Source organism: Bos grunniens, chromosome 18 (genome assembly GCF_055505025.1).
Source record: "Bos grunniens cultivar Pamir isolate PY7600 chromosome 18, Bosgru_T2T1.0, whole genome shotgun sequence".
Classification (NCBI taxonomy): domain Eukaryota; kingdom Metazoa; phylum Chordata; class Mammalia; order Artiodactyla; family Bovidae; genus Bos; species Bos grunniens.
The window spans coordinates 37,801,471-37,825,310 of record NC_141182.1 but is presented as its reverse complement, the minus strand read 5'-3'; the positions used below and the strand labels follow the sequence as shown (position 1 = coordinate 37,825,310).

General features: G+C 39.5%; 1 long non-coding RNA gene across 2 annotated transcripts in view; it reads right to left on the bottom strand.

Annotated features, from left to right (window-relative positions):
- The window catches only part of LOC147353501 (uncharacterized), a 577,435-nt gene that overhangs the window by 427,569 nt on the left and 126,026 nt on the right, over window positions 1–23,840 (bottom strand). Inside the window, exon 4 of one of the 2 annotated variants that reach the window (XR_015145687.1) lies at window positions 10,301–10,533. The exons of the other annotated variant lie outside the window; for it this stretch is intronic. This is a non-coding gene — a long non-coding RNA (uncharacterized LOC147353501). Of the gene's footprint in view, window positions 1–10,300; window positions 10,534–23,840 lie in introns of those variants that run through there. 2 annotated transcript variants of the gene reach the window in all.

Sequence of the window (23,840 nt, the reverse complement as noted above, 5' to 3'; positions counted from 1 at the left end):
GTAACTGCCAGGGCCTCTTATTTCTCATTGCCAAAACAGATGGGGACAAGTTGATCAAACACAGAAAGCTGCAGTGGTCTCAGTAACAGCATCAGGATGTCAATGGCGGGCTTAGCTGGAGAGACCACTGTGAATGGGGTGAGACTACAGCCACTGAGGGTGGGCTCTCCATTCACAGCCTCCCTCCCAATACACACAGAGGACTCCTTTATTTCCATTTTCCTCTTCTCCTTTCTCTGCCCCCTTCTCTCCCCGCAACCCATTTCCGAAAGTAAGTCAAGGCCTCCAGTGGCAGGTCACTGATGATAGATGCTGACTCTAACTGCTGGAAATAGCCCTGTGACACTGGGCCATGATGGAATTACCCTCACTCAGATCTTCTCTTGGGTCTGTGCATCCTTCCAAGATCAACTTACGAGACAGTGGGCCAGAGGCATGAAGGACAAGAAATGCAGACACGCACGCTTGTCTCAGGTCCAGATGCTGCATCTGACCTAAGTAGCTGTGTCTGAGGGGCATCCACCTGCCCTTTCATGCCTCCTTGCTGGTCAGTGCAAATGCACCATGAATGAAGCAAACACAGAAGGATAAAGAAACCATGGCAGAACTTCTTGGAACATAAAGGCCTTTTGGCAGATTCTGGCTCTCCGTCTCCTCCACCATCCCCTCCATGGGAAGGGATGCAGAGACAGTGAGAAAACTATTTGGAAGAAGCATCTGGATCTAATTAATTGGCAACTGGAGTGTTTGCAAACTTGTCAGGCCTGAGCCCACGATAAAGTCCTGTGAGCAGGTTTGTGTTCGAGAAGGGAGCCGGCTGTTACATTTCATAAGACAAATATTATCTGTTCCTCTTCCAGGATGCTTGTTATTAAAAGCTGGATTTAATAGAAAAATTAAAAGGGCTTGTTTCATTTGACATTTCATCCATCAAAGACCTGGGGGTTGGCGGGGATGGGGTGGAAAATCCAATGCTATGATGATCCAAAGCTTGTCTGTCAAGTGTTCCCGTTTGCCTTTCCCTTCTTTTCTATTGACTGGTTTTTGCACCACATGTTAAATTTTAAGTCACAGGATGCTGACGATTTCCCAATTACAGAAATCTTTTCACAGCTTATCTCAGGGACCACAGTGAGCAAAAGAGTTTCAGTTTATTATCTCTAGGTAAACACCACACTAAAAAGCAAGATCCCCATCCTTCCTCTGCTCCTATACACAGGTAACAGAGGAAACAAAAAGCAGAACCATTATTACACCCCTCAGTGCTTGGGGTGGCTGCAGAGCTCTTTAAAAAAGTCAACACTATTTTATCATAAAGACACTGACAGGGCTGATTTTTTAAATGCTCTCTGGATGCCAAGATTCCCACTGATTTCATGCTTGTTCTCTACATTTATGGCTCTGTAGTTCTATTCTTATGTTACCCGTCAAGGCAGTACTTCATAAAGCCTGAATCATCATCACTATAATCTTAATTGCCAGGCGAGTGTTTGGAGTGGGTCCAGGTCAGAATGATAAAATCCCTGTGGAATTCCAAGGTGCTAAGGAGTGGCCTTGGGCAGGGATTCAGAAGGAGTCTCCAAACTCTACTTGGATCAACAGTACATGGTACACACAGATACTACCTGTAATTTAAAAATAAGGTCCCGTAACTGGGAGATAGGGAAGTGATGTGTCTGTGATATGGCCTCTGAAATGTCACTTGTGCCACTGTTTCTACTTCATGGTTCATCGAGTCAGAGACAGGCCAAGTTCAAACACTGCATGAGATTGGGTGGTGTTCCTCTGCTCCTTGTTTAAACTACAGACACCTTGGAAGGTTTGATTAAATAGGCAAACTAGTATGAAACCATCAGAGAAGATGAATAAATACAATCTGAATCTTTCCTTCATTAAAGTTACCAGATAACATACAGGACATAGTATAGATAGGTAATAGTATATTTCGTATCAAACATCTTGTAAAAGTATGTCCAAATACGGGACATAGATAAACTAAAATAGTCATTGTTATTTATCTGAAATTCCAATTTATTTCAGTGTTCTGTGTTTCTATTTGCTAAAGCTGACAACTCCATACTGAATTTGAACCATTTAGATTTTCAAAGGCAGAAGACTGGAGTTCTAAAAGTTTTTACTGACAAATAGACTCAGGGCAACATGTTTCACTCTCCATAAATGCATAGATGTGAACTATGTAATAAGCTCATTCATTATGAAACATCTGAATTTTAGATTTTTTTTAATTTAAAAAAGCAGTTTTATCACTACATTTTATACACAATTACCTAAGTCACCAAAAATAAAAGAACTTTTAAATTGAAAGACCTTAGGAAAGATATATAGATAACAAGTGTTAAGTCCTTGCATATCACAATTAATTAGCTCAAACCCCTAAAAGTATTTGTTCTTTTAGTTCAGAAATGCTCCATCATATTAATATTTTGTCACAGTCCATATTTACAAACTTAGTGCAAAGGTAACAGAAATCTAAAATTTCTCTTAACCAGGCCAAATGATCACAAATTTGGAATTTATCAAATTCAGAACAATCAGTAATTGCCCTCTTCTTTCCCTTCAGATTAGAGCAAAAATCTCATTACCTAAAGTGGGCTTATTATCGAAAAGAAAACAAAAATACCAAGTTCCAGGGTACTAATCTTAAACAAAAGTTGATTTTAATTGTCCCAGTCTCCCCAGTGTATGTGATCCATCTCTGTGGGTTTTGGGATGACTGAGCTGGTCTGGGTGGGGCTCCTCTATACCCTGGAGTAGGCTTGCACTTCAACTTTGAAAAATAAAAATGAGGCCCCTGATGTCTCTGGTGTCCTCACCTGTTGCCCTGTTAACTCTGCTTGGGAAGAAAGTGCCCATATGAATGGATGAATGAATATTGAGAAAGTTAATAGAGCCAGATAAAAATCTATAAAATCACGCTTCTGATAAGAGTGGACCTATGAGTAAACATCCAGATGAAATTATGATCACAAATGTCCTCTTTCAAAGATAGTCCAGCAAATTTATCTACTGAAGCAGAATGTTCCAGAAGTGGAGAATCTGTTTTAGATCTGAATGTTTCCTAGGATCTGTCTTAGGAACTTCTCTGTCAAGGTAGCTGCTAAAATATTCTAGGGTAAATGCCGTGTCCAGCAGTTCTGAACTGTAAAGTGCCAGGACGGGATGCATCTCAGAAGAGGCCATGAGAAGCATCTTCCTTATCTCACCAGAAAGGACACAGAAGATGTCCCCCTTTCCGAAGATGGCTCTAAAATGACAATGAGAAGGACAAAAAACAAACAAAATGATATATACATTTTAAAGTACAGGGAAATCCGATGCTTCTATGTTTTTAAAAGCCTTTCTCTGAAACTGGTCCTATTTATTAGTGGTGAAATACAAGCCATGTTATCAAGAATCTTAAGGAAATAGATTGCTGTTAAGTGATACTTCAAAATCCACCCCCTAGCAAAGTTACTGTGCCATTACAGGAAGATAAGTGGAAAATCTTTGCCTCTATTAAAGAAGACCTTTGCCTGAAATACTGTAAACCTCTCAGTAGCAGTTCTAATGCCAGCGATTCAAAATATTGCTGGAAAATTTCAGTTAACCGGCAGTATCCATTGTCTTTAGAAATAAAGGCAAAAACGAAGACTTGGTTGTTGGAGGGGGTATTAAAGAGGGTGATTAGCCTCTGAATATGCAGTCTTAAAGGTCCAATTTTCATGTGCATGGATGTCACATGTGATAGGGGCTGTGATTGGTTGCTGCCTACCTCCGTGTTGAGTGAAATAGCAATGATCTAAGTATAATATCACCCCTACCCTCCTCTCACCCCTCTTCCTGCTGTCCCTGCTCTTGGCCACAGAAAGCAATTGGTTGTCACCAAGAATAGGTCACGTATGCAGGTTATAGTTCTTAGTCCATTTTGTTTTTGAGTCCTGGAATTGTGTTTTTTGGGGGGAGTAAAAAAAAAATTTTTTTTTTCTATCCTCAAAGAGCTTATGGTCTAGGTGGGAGGACAAATATCTATGAGACAAATGACATAACACTGTGCCAGATGAAGACCCCGAAATTAAATCCTCAAGTGACTCAAAACATTTCTCTTTATAGTAAAAAACAAGTGATGAGGTTCTTGAAAGATGGCTTCCATTATAGTCTAAAGCAGGGCATATACTAAAGATAGCTCAAGGGTAAAGTCTAACAGATTACATTTGTAAGCTAGGGCATGGTTTTGTCACTCACTCATGGACAGCATTAGGGTGAGTCAAGCATGTACTTCCTATCTGGTCACAGGTCTAGAAGACTTTGACCTCTGGGTTCAACCTACCTCCGTCCTGACTCCATGGGATATTAACCTGGCAATGTGTCATGATCCTTGATCTCACTTTCTATAATACCCCAGCTTCCCTGAACCAAGGGCTTGGTGCCTTCAGGGCTAACTGGACCCAGCCTCCTCTCTGGGCAACAATGCACTTCCTTCCCACAATGGCAACAATAAGCTCACCCTGCACCTTGGTTGGCACAGAGTTCCCTTCCAAGATGGTAGTCCTGCCTCTTCTCCACTACTGCCAATCCTTGGTTTCATCCCTTAAATATGGGACTCACTCCCTCTATCCTCAAGTTACACTGAGTGTTTCTCCACTTGAGAATTTCACCATATTTACACTGGATTATAGTTATTGCCATTATCCCAGGTCTCTGACTCCTATACTCCATCCTTCCTACCCATCCTCTTCATACTGTTCATGAAGAGTTCTCGAGGCATGAATACTGGGGTGGTTTGCCATTCCCTTCTCCAGAGTTGGGCCAGAGAATTGACACTTTCAAATTGTGGTGCTGGAGAAGACTCTACAGAGTTGCTTGGATTGCGAGGAGATCAAACCAGTCAATCCTAAAGGGAATCAACCCTGAATATTCATTGGAAGGACTGATACTGATGCTCTAATACTTTGGCCACCTGATGCAAAAGAGCCAACTTACTGGAAAAGACCCTGATGTTGGAAAAGATTGAGGGCAGGAAGAGAAGAGGGTAACAGAGGATGAAATGGTTGGATTGTATCATTGACTCCATGGACATGAGTTTGAGCAAACTCCGGGAGATAGTGAAGGACAGGTGAGCCTGGTGTGCCTCAGTCCATGGGGTCACAAAGAACTGGACATGGCGTAACGAATGAATAACAACCACCACCTACCCTGGGTTGTCATCCCTCCAATCAGTTCAAACAAGGACATGGATCAGACCCAACATACCCGTCTATTATCAGGTCTTCTAGCTAGCCCCTAGCATTAGACCTTGAGTTGGGTATATTTTCTACCTAAGCCATTCTTAATCCCCATATTTCAGACTCATACTACAGGTGGCTTTATTTGTGGTGGTCAAGCCTGCTCAAGTTTAAGAATTAGACAGTAGTTTCTCCAAAATTCTCTCATGGTATTAAATACCGGTACCTAAGCAATGTATTTAACTTTGGAGTTCTTCTTTGTTCTCTTAGGATAAAACACTGAAATCAATGAGTTTGGGGATATCTCTCAGTTGCTATGCCTTCTGAAGAGTAGGAAAACATCTACTATTTAACATTTGTACTTGAGACTAATTGTAAGGAGTAGTGAGGGTCACAAAGAGTTTATTCACTTTTACTTTTCACATTGATGACTTCAGGAAGAAAGCTTTAATGAATCCTTCTGGTCCATTTTGTAACGTAGGACTCCAAAATTCAAGAGCAGTAGCTTGGACACAAGGTGGTGCTAAGGGGTAAAAAATTAACTGCAGGTCTTTTCCCCAAAGGTTACCTCAAATTCTTAAACTTTGCAGGGCACCTAATAATTTCCAGATTATTTTCATACACATTATCACTCTAAACCTCAGAACTCAGAGAAGGATGAGCTAGCCCCATTTTTTGTAGAAGAGGAAAATAAAGTTTGTCTGGGTTACGTGACTGGTCCAAGGTCACCCAGACCAGTCTAGGCTGTCCTTCCAAGTGTAGGCTTAGTGATCTTCTTTACCTACTGCATGGGTTAGTCCCTCTTCTTGTAAACACATTATCCAAGTTGGCCACCACCACTGCCTGCCAAGCTGGGGTGTCCTGAAAGCACAATGCAACTTTAGTACATGTCTAACGTACCGTGCTGCATCATCGGGAGAGATGGGTACTTGAAGCTGTGTTCTCAGGACTCTTTGGCCGAATTCTAGGGCATGAGAGTGCCCAAAATTCTTTTTTGATTCCTGGGAGAAAAGATAAGTTATAGGAATATCTGGGTTTATCTCCCCTTGGGTAGAAGACTCTTTGTGGAAGCTTCCTGCTCAATCCAGAGACTTGAAAACTCTGGACCAGGGCTAGCCTGAGACTCCAGGGCACCTTTGCTGAAGCAGTCATTTTACTCCCTCCTGATATCAGCTGAAGATATGTTTCAAAATGCCAGAGGGCCCTGGGTACCCTTACATTCTATTAATAAAAACTGTGTACCATACAAGTAAGACCAAGAAGCCATTGTAGATGGCAGATAAAATTCAGATTTATCTCCTTGTTAGGATTAAAATAGCTCAACTGGGTGCTGGGTGTATAAGTTTCTGGGGCTGCCCTGACATTAACACAAACCTCGTGGCTTAAGACAACAGAAATGTATAGTCTCACAGTTCTGGAAGCCACAAGTGTTGGCGGCACTGCTTCTTCCGGAGACTTTGAGGGAGAATCCATTCCATGCCTGTCTTTGAGTTTCTGGTGGTTCTGGCCATTTTTAACTTTCCTTGAATACCAGACCACCTGATCTGCCTCTTGAGACATTTGTATGCAGGTCAGGAAGCAACAGTTAGAACTGGACATGGAACAACAGACTGGTTCCAAATAGGAAAAGGAGTAGGTCAAGGCTGTATGTTGTCACCCTGTTTATTTAACTTCTATGCAGAGTACATCATGAGAAACGCTGGACTGGAAGAAACACAAGCTGGAATCAAGACTGCTGGGAGAAATATCAATAACCTCAGATATGCAGATGACACCACCCTTATGGCAGAAAGTGAAGAGGAACTAAAAAGCCTCTTGATGAAAGTGAAAGAGGAAAGTGAAAAAGTTGGCTTAAAGCTCAACATTCAGAAAACGAAGATCATGGCATCTGGTCCCATCACTTCATGGCAAATAGATGGGGAAACAGTGGAAACAGTGTCAGACTTTATTTTGGGGGGCTCCAAAATCACTGCAGATGGTGACTGCAGCCATGTAATTAAAAGACACTTACTCCTTGGAAGGAAAGTTATGACCAACCTAGATAGCATAGGTTCAAAAGCAAAGACATTACTTTGCCAACAAAGGTTCATCTAGTCAAGGCTATGGTTTTTCCTGTGGTCATGTATGGATGTGAGAGTTGGACTCTGAAGAAGGCTGAGCATCGAAGAATTGATGCTTTTGAACTGTGGTGTTGGAGAAGACTCTTGAGAGTCCCTTGGACTGCAAGGAGATCCAACCAGTCCATTCTGAAGGAGATCAGCCCTGGGATTTCTTTGGAAGGAACGATGCTAAAGCTGAAACTCCAGTACTTTGGCCACCTCATGTGAAGAGTTGACTCATTGGAAAAGACTCTGATGCTGGGAGGGATTGTGGGCAGGAGGAGAAGGGGACGACAGAGGATGAGATGGCTGGATGGCATCACTGACTCGATGGACGTGAGTCTGAGTGAACTCCGGGAGTTGGTGATGGACAGGGAGGCCTGGCGTGCTGTGATTCATGGGGTCGTAAAGAGCTGGACACGACTGAGCGACTGATCTGATCTGATCTGATCTGGCTTATAGATTCAACACCCTCTTCTCTACCTCTGTCTTCACACAGCTTTCCCCCTGTGTCTCTCTGTGTGTTATACATTTTTCTTATAAGAACACTAATAACTGGATCCAGCACCCATGCTAAACTCAGGATAACTTCAACTCAAGATCCATAATGAATTATGTCTGCTAAGATCTTATTTCTAAATAAGGTCACATTTTGAGGTTCTTGGTCATCATGAATTTTGGAGGGACACTGTTCAATCCACTACACTGGGTAATCCATTTCATCCACTCACAAATTTTCTTCCTTTCGACTAATTCTCCATGTTAAGCGGAAGCCCAGAACTTAAGCTGGAGAACCATTAGCCACTATCATTTCTGTAGGATTTCCTCATTTATCTTCTTGGGGACACTCTGTAGTGGTTCCTCTACCAGGATAAACCCAGCCAACTTCAGGTGCACTTTCCGTACACAGAGCATCCTATTGGCCAAGGTCAAAGCCCAGGGTCTTCTTTTTCTTCAGATTCCATAGTACATATTTAACCAGCATGGGGAAATGGAGAATACCTTTTGATGTTAAGGGGGACATTTAAAAGTTTCACCCATTTGTTTTATTTCCATTCCAAGGCAGGATTTACTTGTATATCTTCTGGCCTAAGCATCCCCTTAATTAAGACATGACTCACATTTTCATTTTCATGGCAACAGGCCGCAACATTATATACCTTAGAATATTTCAGTAACGAGGCTTGAACAGAGCAAACTCTTTGTTTTAGTGAGAAATGCTAATTGAAGGAATTTTTTTCCCCCAAAAGGACACTGACTAGAAACCAATGTACTAAGCAAAACATAGATGATGCCTCCCTTTTATCTGCCGTATCTTCAAACAGAAAACAAAACACAATCCCAACCAAACCAACAGTTCTGGCAGGGAAAAAAAAAAAAAAAGAGCCTCAACATTTATATTCTCCAACAAAGTGGGTAAGGAAGGAAGAAATGTAAATGCTGCAAACACCATTCAAAGCAGCACAGAAAATAGCCAGTTCAGTTTCTTTCAGCAGCTGGAAGGAAATATCTCAGCAGCCCCCTCCCTTTAAATTTTTTTAGTTACCGAATTCCTTTATGTTTCTTTTCTTAGAAAAGTGACTTTATAGGTCATTAAACAACTATTAAAAACACAAGTGAGTAAAATCCAAAGCGTGGGCCTTTTTCCTTTGATTTTTTTCCCCCCAGTTTTCAGGAAAGGGTTTTTGAGAGTGGGGTATGTTTGTTTGTTAATGTCTTTGTGAACATTTAAATAGTCTTTCCATTTGTAACATCCCCTAAATAAGGCAACTGGAGGAAGCCTGCCTTGCATTAGCACACCTGCTGGGCCTAAACAGGAACAGTATTTCCCCAAATGGGACACCTCATTTGCCAAACAGGCTCGAACTTAAAATTGCCTGCGTCTTTGGATGGCTACACTCGGTTTTCATCAACCTGCATGTAACTCGATTTTCTACTCTCTCTCTCTCTTCATTCCTGGGTTGGACAGGAAAGGAAAAAGCAAAGAAACCGAAATGGGAAGAAATATGCAGGTAAGGACAGGTAAGTCCTATCTAATAAGGTCGTCAGGGGCCCAGACAATGTAGCTCTCTCTTGTCACCAGATGGGGCTGGCGTCAGGGTGTAAGGTCCCCTTCTCTTGCAAATGTCTTTGGTAGTGAAGTCTATCAAAGGAATCTAAGAACAAATTACATGGTAAATTATTGTCTCAGTTCTAGCCTACTCTCCCTGCCCCACTGCTCCGACAGCCATGGGTGAGCTGCTGGTGAAAGCCTGCCAGATGAGCAGATTACTGGATGTTACCTGCCTCAGGCCGCTCCACTTCACAGCCAAACTTCTCCAGCCCAGGCAGTTCATCCAATTCATATGGGTCACAGGCTGCTTCAATTAATGCCCCTCTAATGACTCAAGTTTGTTAGCTAATGTGGAAGGGTAAGTAGATAGGAGTCAGGCCAGGGACCTGGTGCATACCTGTCCTCTCCCACCCTCTACCTCCAATGTTGTACCCCAAGCTGACTTACATAAGAAAAAAGAAAATGGGCTTGGAAAGAATATAGAATTCCTTTCAGATAGAAAGCTTTTATGTCACTTTCCTATCGTTACCAATGCAATTCTGAGTCTTCAGTGGCCTGTGGGTCTTGGGTAGTGAATAACAATCCCTGATATGAAAATAGAATACAGAAAACAAATTAGCATTTTAAAAATAAAAAGCCTGGCTTTTAATCCTATTAAGATCATGGATGCTTTTTTTTTTTTTAATTTCTCCCCCTCCCCTAAAAACTCTGAAAGAGATACTGATGTTCCATTACCTAAATGCTGAAATCAGCATTTCCTTTGAAAGAAGTTGTTAATATTTGGAAATGGTCGGATTTCCAATCCAAGCTTTGATTGTTATTCTATACTAGCCAGCAAGTGCCAAGGTCACGGGGAGATTCACCTACAGACAGAGCTAAATGAATCCACTCGGCCACAATGCATGTATAATTTAACAATCTCCTCTCGAGTACTTCCATGCATTCCTAAAAAATATTTTATTACAATAACAAATTGGTTTCAAAATCATGCATTATGTATCCTGAAATTAGGTCTGCCAGTGAAACCTGTATATACAAACATGTACACTCCCAGGCAGGGCCAGGAGAACACACAAATGCTGTTGATGCCATGAAGAAGCTTGAGAGGAACCAGTTAATTCCACCAGGAATCCACTGTTGCTTCTCTTATTATCTTAATCTGTATATTTGGAAAGAAAAATAACAAATTGATCATTGGCTGTAAATAGCAGTTAGAAACCAAAGCGCCCATTTTGCTCGTAGAGTCTCCTCTTTCAGAAGGTAGGAGTGTGCTATTGGGTGAAGGTATCTGGTGTCTTTAAAACAGGCTTGCCAGGCAATTTTTATAAGCTTTACTTAAAAAACAAATATTCCTTGAATATTTAAAAGTCTTCTTTTCCTGTGATCTGACACTTTGCAAGTAGACATTTTACGGAAACTGGACTTTAACAAAGCTTCTTTGAAACATTAGAGATGAAGATATCAAAAACGTCCTTACAAATTTGTGTTAAGAAATACACTTGCTCGGCTGTAAGCTTTCATCACTGAGTTATCCAAAAAAGTTAACATATTCAGAAAGCTCCTTAGGATTCCCATCACAAATGCAACCCCATATAATGTTTCCCTAATAGACGCTTGCTTCTGCCCTGCAACTTTCCTCGGAAGTTAAATACACATTGATTTAGCATCTTTCACAGCATAAGCATTGTTTACTCATGTACAGTATGCATGTTTCTTAAGATGCCTATATACGGATCATTCACATTAAAAGGCTTTTCTGATTCCTTCCATTTTTTCGATTTTAGACACTTATACCATATTGAAAAAAAAGTTTGCCCTTACAAATGACATTAGTGAATTCTAAGAAAGCAAGATTTCTCCACAAAAAAAGGTGAGTTCCATGATACAGAAAGCATTTGACCTTAAAAATATGAGAAAGAAATTTAGTAGAGTTTTCTCCTTGAAAAGTTTCTTAGGCATGAACCTGATCTCTCTATATTAAAAAAAAATCTAGTTTATTTCAATAGGGGATTTGTTTTTCATTAACTTGCAAGCTAAACGTCATTGGTATGTTTCTATTGGTCTACTAACTTGGTGAATAAAACAACAAAATTCCTAAGAGAACCACTTATAAATCTCTTTAAATTAAAATCAGTCTAATTTTTATTATAAAACCAACATCATGATAGGCTTTGTATTTTTAAGGCAATGCCCAGATCCAAAAAGTTTAATTCCCTGACAAGAGCTTTTAATAAAGACAAATCATGGGTAAAATTAGATGCTGCAATCTTCCCTTCTCAAAAAAAAAAAGATACAAATACAAATACTATGTTAAGAAACATTTCTCCTTAATTTCATTTTGAAGTAGTGATAGGACTAGACATATAGCTTTTCTATGGTGAAATTATAAGGAATAATTTTCTCTAATCTAATCAGTAAGATCTGAAAATGGGAAATGTTAACAGCCATAATTTCTGATTTCTTTTGTATTGTAATTTAGGCTGACACATTAAAGCTTTGCTTTTCAGGTGAACAATTAAAAAATTGTTGATAGAAATTAAAAACTACTGACAATTGAAAATGCATTTTTTTTTCTCATTTGCTGCATCTAAAAATACCACTCCCACCTCCCAATAAAGATAATCTAAGCTAAGACTGTATAAAAGTCAAAATGAATTAAAAAGCTTCATTCTTTTCTATTAAACAAAAAAGTGATTAATATAAGTAATAAGCAAATTCCAGTGTATGTATATATGTGTGTATATATATATATATTATATATTTCAAAATCCTCTAAAAATGCCTTAGTTGTAATCTGCAGGCTAAATGATTAAACTCTCTCTGGGTTCATTGGCTGCAGAGCTATATCCTTCATTTTAGCTGTGGGCTATTTTAAGCTGAATACAAACTGCTTTTTTACTCGTTATTAAAGGCAGTTCACATGTTCACATCATATACCACCTTGCGTGTATTAGTATACAAGCCAAGGTATGCAATTAAGAAAAGTATTAAAATAACATTAAAAATAGAAAAGTAAAAAGCCTTCAGTAATAATTAAATTTCATTCCCATAACATTACAAGAAACAGTTATTTAGCTAACTTTTCAATACTTATATGAAAATCCTAAGTGATAATTTCATGGCACAAATAAAAATGTATTACAAACTCCTCTTTGGGTTTTGTGACAGGAGTGTTTCAAATTGAGCTTTAAAAGGTGTTCTAATGATCATGGTATGTTTTCATAGTGAATTGTAAACATATAAATTCATAGATGATAACATAAACTCACATATATTCAAAATTACATTAGTAAAAGGAACTAAAATTTGACATTTTTGAAGTCTGTAAATAAAATTACAAATAAGAAACTCCAAAATTCTAAGGGAGAGTGTCAGAAGTCAATGCTTTCTGATTCATCTTAAGCAGAACAGGAGTTTTAACACAGGTTTCTCTTAACAGCCATCTAAGCAGGATTTGAGGAGAATAATTCCCTAATGCCACTTAAAAAAAAGTCGATGGGTTTTGAATGTAAATGTTCTTAAAGCAAGTTTTTCCTAAATTGGCAGCTCAGAGAGGTAAACAGAGAGCATGTAGATAAGGTAGACACAGTCAACGTTCTTGGGTTGGTCTGAGGCTATTTTATGTAAGAGTGTGCCAGGAATTCCAGTTCTTCAAGAGTCACAGCCCGCATTCAGCTGCCTCCGGTTCTGTCCCTGACCTGGCCATCTGCCAGAGAAAGACACACTTCCAAGGACAAAGTAAGAGCAGTTTCCCCTGCTTCCCAGACCCACGCTGCTGTCTTCAGAGAAAAACTCCCAGGAACCTTAAACTTGGCCACTTTTAGCAGGTCAAAGACAGAGAGGGGGAAGGAGAAGATGACATAAAGCTGTCTTGAGCCTCCGCTCTCCGTGGGTCTAATGTTGCTTGGTCCACAGAACAATCAAAACAATAAAATGCAGTGTGTCCTGGGGTCCCCTCTGAAAGAATAAAACTGGAAGCCTGTCTGTCACGCTGAATACTGAACCAGAAGCTTACACCGCAGGGTTCGGTGCCTTGAGCCTGGCTGCATTCATAGGCGAGGCAGACAGATGCACAGCCTTTGACAAAGCCAAGAGATGGGCATTTCAAAAATAAAATCATCTCCCAATTACAGGGAACCCTTCCTCCCTGGACCCCACAGCACTCTATCAACCTAAATTGGAATCCTGTCTACCGAGCTGCCTTCAATGCAGCCACTCCAGTATAAATTGGATCAAATGCTCTCAGATTAATTCCTGGAAACCTATATTCATCTTTGTATATCTTTATTACAAAACTAGCCACAAGACTGGTCTACAATTTTCATTACCAGAACGGCTTTCAGAGCTGGATTATGCCATGGTTTATCCCTCTGTGACCCCAAACCATCTTGTTAGCCCCATTATTGTATATTCATGCAACACACCTGAGCCCAAGATAATAAGAGAGTTATAGTGAATGAGGGAAGGGGTGCCTTTCACTGCATTTGATGCACTGCTCTTCTGCTAGAATATTGAACCTACTACAGGTGCCCCCACAATCCCATGCCTCACTCCCATGCTCCTTTTTGGGCTCTAACACCTAAGACCCTCACAACTCTCCCTGGTCTAAAGGGAAATGAAGCTATGCCTAGACTTCTTGGTGAAGGTAGAACTTCATTTCTAAAATAGAAGTGAGGAGCAATTGCATTCTTCTTGGGCTGATCTGGGTTATAGAATGGAGACTACACCCCCTGAAGCCACAGCACAGAGAACCCCTGGATCTTCATGGGAAAAGACCAGAATTTTGGCTCCCAAAAAGAGGATGGGACTTTCATATACACAAAATAGAAGGTGGGAATACACATGGTCAACACTCTTGATTACAGCTATATTTGACTAAAAAATGTTTGTTTCACTGAAGCATTGTTTGCAGAATGTAGCCAACCACTGGCAGGTATCAAATTATGATGATTATTATAATCTATTAGATTATTTTAATATCTATTGATATTATAGATAACCATAATATTTCTAACTATTATGTTAGAATTAAAGGGTTTGTCTTCCATCAATTTTATTGTTCCTCTCTCTTTCACTCTGTCTATATATAGCGAAAGTAGCTCAGTTGTGTCTGACTCTTTGCGACCCCATGGGCTATACGGTCCATGGAATTCTCCAGGCCAGAATACTGGAGTGGGTAGCCTTTCCCTTCTCCAGGGGATCGTCCCAACCCAGGGATCGAACCCAAGTCTCCCACATTGCAGGCAGATTCTTTACCAGTTGAGCCATAAGGGAAGCCCCTATATATACACATACACAAACACACACATATATAATTATATACAGTTCCCTGTTAGCTCAGATGGTAAACAATCTGCCTGCAATGAGGGAGACCTGGATTCAATCCCTGGGCTGGGACGATCCCCCAAAGAAGAGAATGGCAATCTGTTCCAATATTCTTGCCTGGATAATTCCATGGACAGAGGAACCTGGCAGGCCATAGTCCACAGGATTACAAAGAGTCAGACACGACTGAGAGACTAACACTTTCACTTACAAGACACACATATATGTATGTTTACACACATATATACAATTATACATATGCACTCAGACATACACAAACATATATACATATCACAATATATTAATGTAATCATATATACATAAAACCACATATACATTACAGTAGATAATTACATTGTATACCATTTTATATTCACATATACACATGTGGGTGTGCACACGTGTGCGCACGCACACTTAGCCGTAGCTCTTCAGCCTCTCCGTCTCTCACACAGCTCTATAGTCCTCCCCCGTTGACAGTGCCCACAGTCACTCTCCAACCTGCTCCCTCCCTCTTTCCCTGCTCCCCTTCCCCTTCCTCTTTTCCTTTCTTTCTTTCTTCTTCCCTTTCTTTTGAAATCATGCCAGCTTGGGTCTTAAGACAGGAAGACGAACTAGAGGAATAATCTATTATTTATATATTCCAGGGAAACTAGAAGACCTCTATTTTCTTATTTCATTCACTCACTATGAGGCTAGAGTACAATGAGACTGACTTCACATGTGGATGCAGAAAAAGAAATAGTCTCACTGTTCTATCCTTATGTGTTGGTTCCTCTTCAAAAAAATCCTTTCTTTATTTTTCATTGCTTAGAGAAATAATGTAACCCTTCCTTCAGATAGGTGACTATGCACATTGTTCTTTGGACCTCAGATCCTCTCAGGAAGTGGATCTTAAAGTTACCTGGTTACCAGATCATCCTGGTCTTGCTACTCAAATTGGGGCAGGCACACCATGCCCCTGGAAGCCTGCTGGACTCACAGCATCTCAGGCCCCACCCAAGACCTACTAAATCAGAGTCTGCTTTTCAACAAAGGCATTTGCATGCGCTTTAAAGTTCAGAAGCTCTGGCCTTAGAGACTTTCAATTACTGAGTTATGGACCCCAACTTCAGACCCAGTAAATCAAGAAACCAGAAATGTATATATTATAAAATTCTTCAGATGAGTGATAACCAGCCAGACTGAAGATCCACTAAATTAAGATTTGACTGTATGTCTTCAAATAGCTACACCGACAAAGGGAAATGGATGTCCGCACATATGGGGTTTTATTTCTACCATCCCTCTGCTCACTTTCTACAGTTGGGTCTCCATCTCTTCTGCTTTTGGCATCTCAATGTGAGAGAGTTTTTCATCAAGAGACCAATCCTCTACATAATTTTTCATCTCCTTGATCCACCTCATTCTCTTGCCTCAACCAAGCTAAATAAATCACAAATAGTCACCAACTACCCTGGCTCCTCGTGATTTCTCGTTTGTCCCTTAGGACAGTCCTCTCTGCACTTGGTGCATTCACATCTGTCATCTCCCTCAAAGTGCCTCTGAAGACCCACAGCCCCCCAGTGATCTTGCCCACCGCCCAACATTCATTTTCCTTTGCATTTAATTTTAAAGTCACTACTTTGTTATAGACTGATGTTTGTGTCCTCCCCAGCCTCCCAATGTGATGGTATTAGGAGACGGGGCCTTTGGCAGGTAACAAGAATTAGATGAGGTCATGAGGATGGAGCCCTTATGAATGGGATTAGTGCCCTTATAAAACTCACAGCAGAGCATGCTTCCCTTCTGCTTGCTGCCTTATAAGGATACAAAGAGAGATCCCACCAGAATGTGACCCTGCCAGCACTCTGATCTTGGACCTCCCAGCTGTCAGAACTGTGAGAAATACATTTCTGTTGTTTATAAGCCACCCGGTCTCTAGTACTTTGTTATAACAGCATGAGCAGACTTAGTGCTCATTAACACTTTCCTTTAAAAATGTTTCGCATGCAGAAAAATTCTTTTGTATGAATTTTTAAAACTAAGCCCAAGTACATACAGTTTTACTTCTTTAAAAATTCCCCCTTTCTGTGCTCCAGGTCACTGTTACTTATTACTGTGTTCTGCCCATCACATAACATATTATGGGTTAACCAATTTTCAGGACCCACCCCCTCTTCATGGTACAAGTGAAAGAAGAAGAAAATACCAAAAACACCCAGGATCACAGCTAATTTGTCCCAAAAGGAACCTAGGGGAAGCAGCATATTCCCAGAAATACTTAAAACCTGTGGTTCATTCTCAGAAGCCACATCAGGATTGCCAGCTAAGACCTCAGCAATCTCCGTGCTCTGGGCACACGATGATTTGTGCTCCATTTTATTGTTTCTTCTGTATGCTGATTGGTTTTGATTCATTACCCAATACGGACTCCATGAGAAAAGTTATTTTTCAAGTTAACAGGTGCATGATGAAATTAAAGTTTTGTAAATTTGCAGGTGGGAAAAAAAATCAACATGGGACCAATATAAGAGATCTTGATGAAGAGAAATAGAAGAGGGCAACATTGAGACTCTCCTTGTTTGAGGATGTGGATATTTGCTACGAACATGGAACGGCTGGCAAGGGGAAATCTGTGCTCCTCCTTCCATCTCTATTGATACTAGTTTCCCCTGGAGCTTTTCTTGTCTTGCCCTTTCTCTGGACCAGGGCCTAACTCTGGTTCTTGTCATATCTCACTCATGCTGTGGGGCTCTCGGGTTCAGTAGGCAGAGAGCTGCGTGACCCGGGGCCATATGAGTGTCTCTCACTGGAGATGCTGCATGCCATTCAATTCCTCTAAGCCCTGACCAGCTCAGACCCCGATGATTGTGTTTCCTTCCTGTATCCTGGGTAAAATATGGCAGGCTTTACCATGGGAGATGTGTACACAAAACATATTTTCAAGATGAATGGAATCCAACATCATTCTTCCTCCTTGATCCATTTCTCTTTCTCTTCTCTCTGTTTTTACCTGATACTTTCTTTGACCATTTCTATCAATTTTTAACATTCTTAAATGCCCACTGAAATGATCACAACATCCCCTGGGGAAAAAACACACCACAGCCCTATTTTTTTTTTTTTGAAGCTTTGTTAAAAAAAAAAATCTCATTTTTAGCAGTGACAGTCAGGACTCTGTAATCTGTACATACAATTTAATCCTTTAAAGAATCAGCAGGGCCCACATCAATCAAGAGCCTTCATCAACTTGTAAAAACAATATTTTGATTCAATCAGATTCAAAGCCCTGAAATTCTCAGCTAATTAATGCAGGGTCACTCAGGGGCTGTGCAATGGTGGCTAGAACAACGGTCAAATATTTACCCTTGGCACACATGTTTGCATCACCCAAGGATCTGAGCGATGGGCAAGAATAGATAATGTACCTACAGCTGCAGCAGGTTTCATCTGGCACAAGTATCTGGATAAATAATTATTACAAAAGGAGAAAAGAAGAGGAATGACTCTTCCATCATCATAGATGCACATAGTGAAGTAAAAGTCTGTTAAAGGTAAGTGGATAGGACCCTCCAATCCCCTGCTGACCATAGGTCCCAGGCAGAGAGATGTTTTTGCACCGTCCTTCCTTTAACATTCAAAATAAGTGATGGGTTTAAAATTTGCTTTAACAGCAGATTCAGTCAATACATGGGATCTTCTGTTTGGCCTAGATTCCAATATATATGTTTTGGTGTGCACCTTCAGACATTTTGAGACTTTGTGTATTTTGAGGGGAGAAGGGGATGGGAGCATACACAAAATCATATTGTTTATGTGATTTCTAAGGGTTACATGTTAAGACCTTATGCACACATAAAAACACATGATTTACTTATACGAATGCAGAAAGAGAAATCATCAGGATGCCTCATTACTGATAAAATGTAGTATTTTGGATTTCTTCTCCTAAAACATGGGTGATAGGTAATCAATCTGAAATCAAATCTATGCATTCATTGTATCTTTGGCCCTTATGTTTCTTCTTTCTTTACTTTTGGCATCTTCTCTAAACTTTAAAAATTATTCATGGTTATTCTGGTTGTGACAATTTAATACATAGTTTTGCAACATGTTATTACTGGGAAATACCGACTGACCATATATGGAGTATATGAGATCTCTCTGTGCTATTTCTTGTAACTACATGTCAATCTACAATGAGCAGAAAAGTTTAATTTAAAAACTCATGTGTTGAATAGTTGTAGGATAGTATGTAGGATAGTATGTAGATAGGCATACTTTTTCTTATGCTGTTATTTAAACATTTCCACTCTTGTGCCTGCCCCCTGACCCTCACTTCCCAACCTTCAAAAAACTTCTACAAAGAGCAAAGAGGAGAAAACTGTTGACAGCAGCCTTCTCTTTCCTTAAAATTGAGGCACTAGGGGTTATATTTCTGGCTTAAAGTCCTGCTGCTGCTGCTAAGTCGCTTCAGTCACGTCTGACTCTGTGTGACCCCACAGACGGCAGCCCATCAGGCTCCCCCGTCCCTGGGATTCTCCAGGCAAGAACACTGGAGTGGGTTGCCATTTCCTTCTCCAATGCATGAAAGTGAAAAGTGAAAGTGAAGTTGCTCAGTCACGTCCGACTCTTAGCGACCCCATGGACTGTAGCCCACCAGGCTCTTCCGTCCATGGGATTTTCCAGGCAAGAGTATTGGAGTAGGGTGCCATTGCCTTCTCCGATGGCATGGTGGTCATTCAGAAATTCCTGGCAATACATGTATAGTCAACTTGCTCATTGCTGAGCTTCTGACTGATGTGAATCACAGTATCCATTCTGATTGGTGAGCAATCAGCCTTGATCACTGTGATAGACCAAATGAATGCTGTGGCTTTGCTCAAGCTCAGCATTTCACAAATACAACAAAGCTGGGATTCATAGGATGCTGCCAAGGTTATTTTTTTAAACACTCAAGCTGGTCTACCTGGGGCTACTTGATAAAACATTTGGACTGAATTAAATAGGCACTTCTGTCAGACAACTGATTTGATTGATTTTTTTCCCCACTGTATTAACTGGTTATTTTGATTTTCTATAGACTTTAAAAGACTTACAGAATCATAGGCTCGTAGAGCTTTAGTGCCAAAAGGGTCCTGGGAGATCACACAGTCTAGGGTTTCCCCCAAAGTTTCATAGGTGTTAAATGAAAAAAAAATCAAGGATAAGAGTATTTTCATTAAATATATTTGGGAAACACTGAGCTAAAAAGGTTCAATTGTTTAATCAGTTCCTTATGTGTTATGACTCTAAAGGACAAGAATGTAATATGCAGGTTCTTTCAAGCCTACAGTGAACACGGAATCCTTGTTTTTCTTTATTGTCCCAGATCACAATTCCAATTAACAGGTTTTTAAAAGACATGTTGTACTACAAACTGTTTTATAAATAGGAAAATGCACACTCAAATAAGTGACTTGCTTTATTTAAAGTACTTCTTTTGCATGGAGTTAAAAACAGAATCAAGGCCTTTAAATTCCCATTCTAATCATCTCAGCTAAACCAAAATGTATTTATTTTGCTTTACCTGTTTTTCATTATGTATATTATATACATAGAAAACATATAATTTATATAAAAATATATATACATATATATGTATAACATTCTCTTTGGACAACCTTATAAGGGATTAAATGAAAACTTCCTGTCTTTAGCGTTATGAAGTACCAATTATTTCATTAGGGTCTGTAAATAGTGACTAATTTTATAATTTTTTCACAATATGTTAGTTGAAATCCTTCTATATAAAATAAGTTTCCCTCTTTAACTGGGACTATGTATTATCCAGAAATACAACCCATATGGGAAAGAAAGGATAAATGCTTACTTATTTCTTTTTATTTGCCAATTTTCAGAGTAAAGAGTTCATACTAACAGTATCCAATTAGTGGTGGTGGTTGTTTTGGGGTTTTTTCCCTCCCGTCTCTTCTGTCTCCCTATTTTCTCTTTCTCTTCATTTGAGTATCACTAGACTCATTGTGTTTCAACAACTTCATTCCTTATTCTTTTTGATGCTCACAGTGTCCCATTTCATGCCAATGGGAGCCAAATCATGTCTAGTCTTAAGTCCTTTGACACTATATTTTAATATCTTCTTTACTTTCTGGCATGATACCTTGTTATGAACTTATATATCGGAGTGGAACCAGCCAGCTCTTTAAGAAGCCCTAGCTTCTTTAAGTGGAGAATGATACTTAGAAACCATAATTTGGACACTACGAATGTTCATTACTTTTGGGTTACCATGACTTTTAGGCCTGTTAAGTGAACAGGTCTAAGAAATACCCATCTAGTCTTTTAAAGAAAAATGTTCTCAGCAGGAAGTTATTAAAAAATAGCCAGACTATTGGCCTTCTCCAAGTATTTTCTTTCTTTTTTTAACTTTTTATTTCATATTGGAGTGTAACTGATTAACAATGTTAGGATAGTTTCAGGTGGACAGCAAAAGGACTCAGCCACACATATTATAAGCATTTTCCAGAGAAGGGAATTGTATAATTTAGGTATAAGCCTATCAATATTCAGAATAAAGTAATGGCATTAATGAGTGGTTCACCTTTGTTTATGTGAGTGATTTGATATGGAATAAAGTAATTCCTTCTAAAGTCCTAACTACATTAACATTTCAACTACAGCTGAGAACCAAGCTTAATAAGGAGTATAGTTCTGACTCCTCTATTCACATTTGAAATTAGACTTGTTATTTGCAGGAACAAAAAAGATGCTCATAAATGGACCCTTGTTACATTCAAATATGTCCTAGAGATTAAGCTTGACATGTTTAAGTATAAGAAGCAATTTTTTAAAGTATTATAATTAAATAGTAATTAATTTTATTACAATAATTGTAAAGGGTTTATGTTTGCATTACTATATATACATTACTATATATATCACTGCTGCTGCTGCTAAGTTGCTTCAGTCGTGTCCGACCCTGTGCGACCCCATAGATGGCAGCCCACCAGGCTCCCCCATCCCTGGGATTCTCCAGGCAAGAACACTGGAGTGGGTTGCCACTTCCTTCTCCAATGCATGAGAGTGAAAAGTGAAAGTGAAGTCGCTCAGTCGTGTCCAACTCTTTGCGACCCCATGGACTGCAGCCTACCAGGTTCCTCTGTCCATGGGATTTTCCAGGCAAGAATACTGGAGTGGGTTGCCATTGCCTTCTCCATACATATCACTAATCGATCATACACAATTTTAAGTGGAAAATTTGTTCCAAGTTTTATGATCGATTATGATCAATACATATCACTAATCGATCATAAAACTTGGAACAAATTTTCCACTTAAAATTGTGTATTGAGTACATACATATACTTCCCCCTCTTTTCAAGTTCCATCTGAAATAACTGAAACACTGTTTTTCAAATGAATAATGGCATGATTATACTATGAGACAAAATATGGATCAAGACAAGGACTAGAAAATGTAGTGAAGAAAGCAAATGGAGTCCAAGCCTGTTGGAGAACTCAGAGTAAGAAAGATCACAGTACAAAATCCTAGAGGAAAAAATACCCTTCACTCTGGAAAAGTTTCAAGACACAAACAGTGCAAAGATTGGGCCATACTGAAATGGGAACACATGAATATGTGTTTTACATTAGCTTTCATGCACCTTCCATGAGGTTGTATCTAATCTTCATAAATCTAAAGTTATATTGTACTTATTCCTACAAAACCCCAAGTGAACACACATCTCAGTCCTACTTCCAACATTCTTCATAGCTAAGATACAGGAAGATAGGAAGTTAGGTCTAAATCTAATGATAACTATTAGTTATCCAGATTCCCCATCTGGACCTAACTCTTGCCTTAGAGTGATATCAGATGACACATAGCAGGAGAGCTTAAGCAGTTATATAAAATCCACATGCTGAGATTTGGGGATTAGTTCCAGGTACTAACCACCTTGTGGAGCTTCAATCACTACTGAACTGCCTTGTTTTATATAAACTGTAGCATTTGCTTAATCCAAATATTAAAGGCTATGTGATTCATTTCTTGTCCTAGTCTTAGGGGGTGGGGGAATTACAACTTCAAGGTCATGGGGAATGCCTACAAACCACAGATTTCCCAGGACAATTTTGACATGGTCTTGAAAATGCTTCTGAAAATCTCAACATGTACTGACATTATCTGGGCTAATGAAGCCCCTTTCCTTCCCATCTACTGCCATATCTGCATACCCCTTTCCCTACAAAGAGTGAACCTGTAATACCTGTTCCAAATAAAAGTCCTCTCACTTGAATCAAACATATAAAATCTCAATAAAATATAGTGGCTTTAAAAATCTACATCCAACCTTGCAAGAAGAGGAAAATATTCAGATACCAGGAAGAAGGAATAGGCTGAAAGCATCATAAGCACTCGAGCTGTCACGTGAATAGTGTGAGGGGACAAAACCATGTGTTTCAGATTTAGAAATCCAATGAATTGGGACTTACTGGCTGGGTAGAGACAGAAAATAAGATTGTATGCATTGTGTGCTGGGAAGTTATTTCAGTTAATTTGGAATCCTCCCAGGGCTCATCATCCATGAAAGCTAGCCTAGTAAAAAATTCTGCCATCTTACCTGAGGAAATAACAAGGAAATTTATCTCCACCTGAGATTTGGGTAGGAAAAGCAGTTGTGCTTTTACAGAAAGACTAAATCCCAAGAAATAATGTAGTGCAAAATCGTTTTGGACAGACAAGCTCCAGTCTAGGTGAGAAATGCCTCCACTAAAGATGAACTCACAATTCACATTTACAAAGTATACCATAAAAAAAAACCTGCCTGACAGGAGAATCAACAAAGCCCATAAAAAAGAATACTTAAACTCTCTAGAACTTCTAATTGAACCTGATAGAGACTGGGACATGAGTATATATAAAAATATTTAAACCACAAAAAAATAATAAAAAATGATAGGAAAAGAATAACTTGCTATGAAAAGTAAACAGGCAGATTGACAGCAAATTAAATAGAACTTTTTGGGAAAAAAAAAATAGTCACCAAAATCTAAATCTTTAAAGAGCAAGCTAAAGCAGATTGGAAATAGACAAAGGCAGTTAGTGAACTGCCATATATATCTGAAGAACTTATCCAGAGTGCAGTACAGAGAGACAAA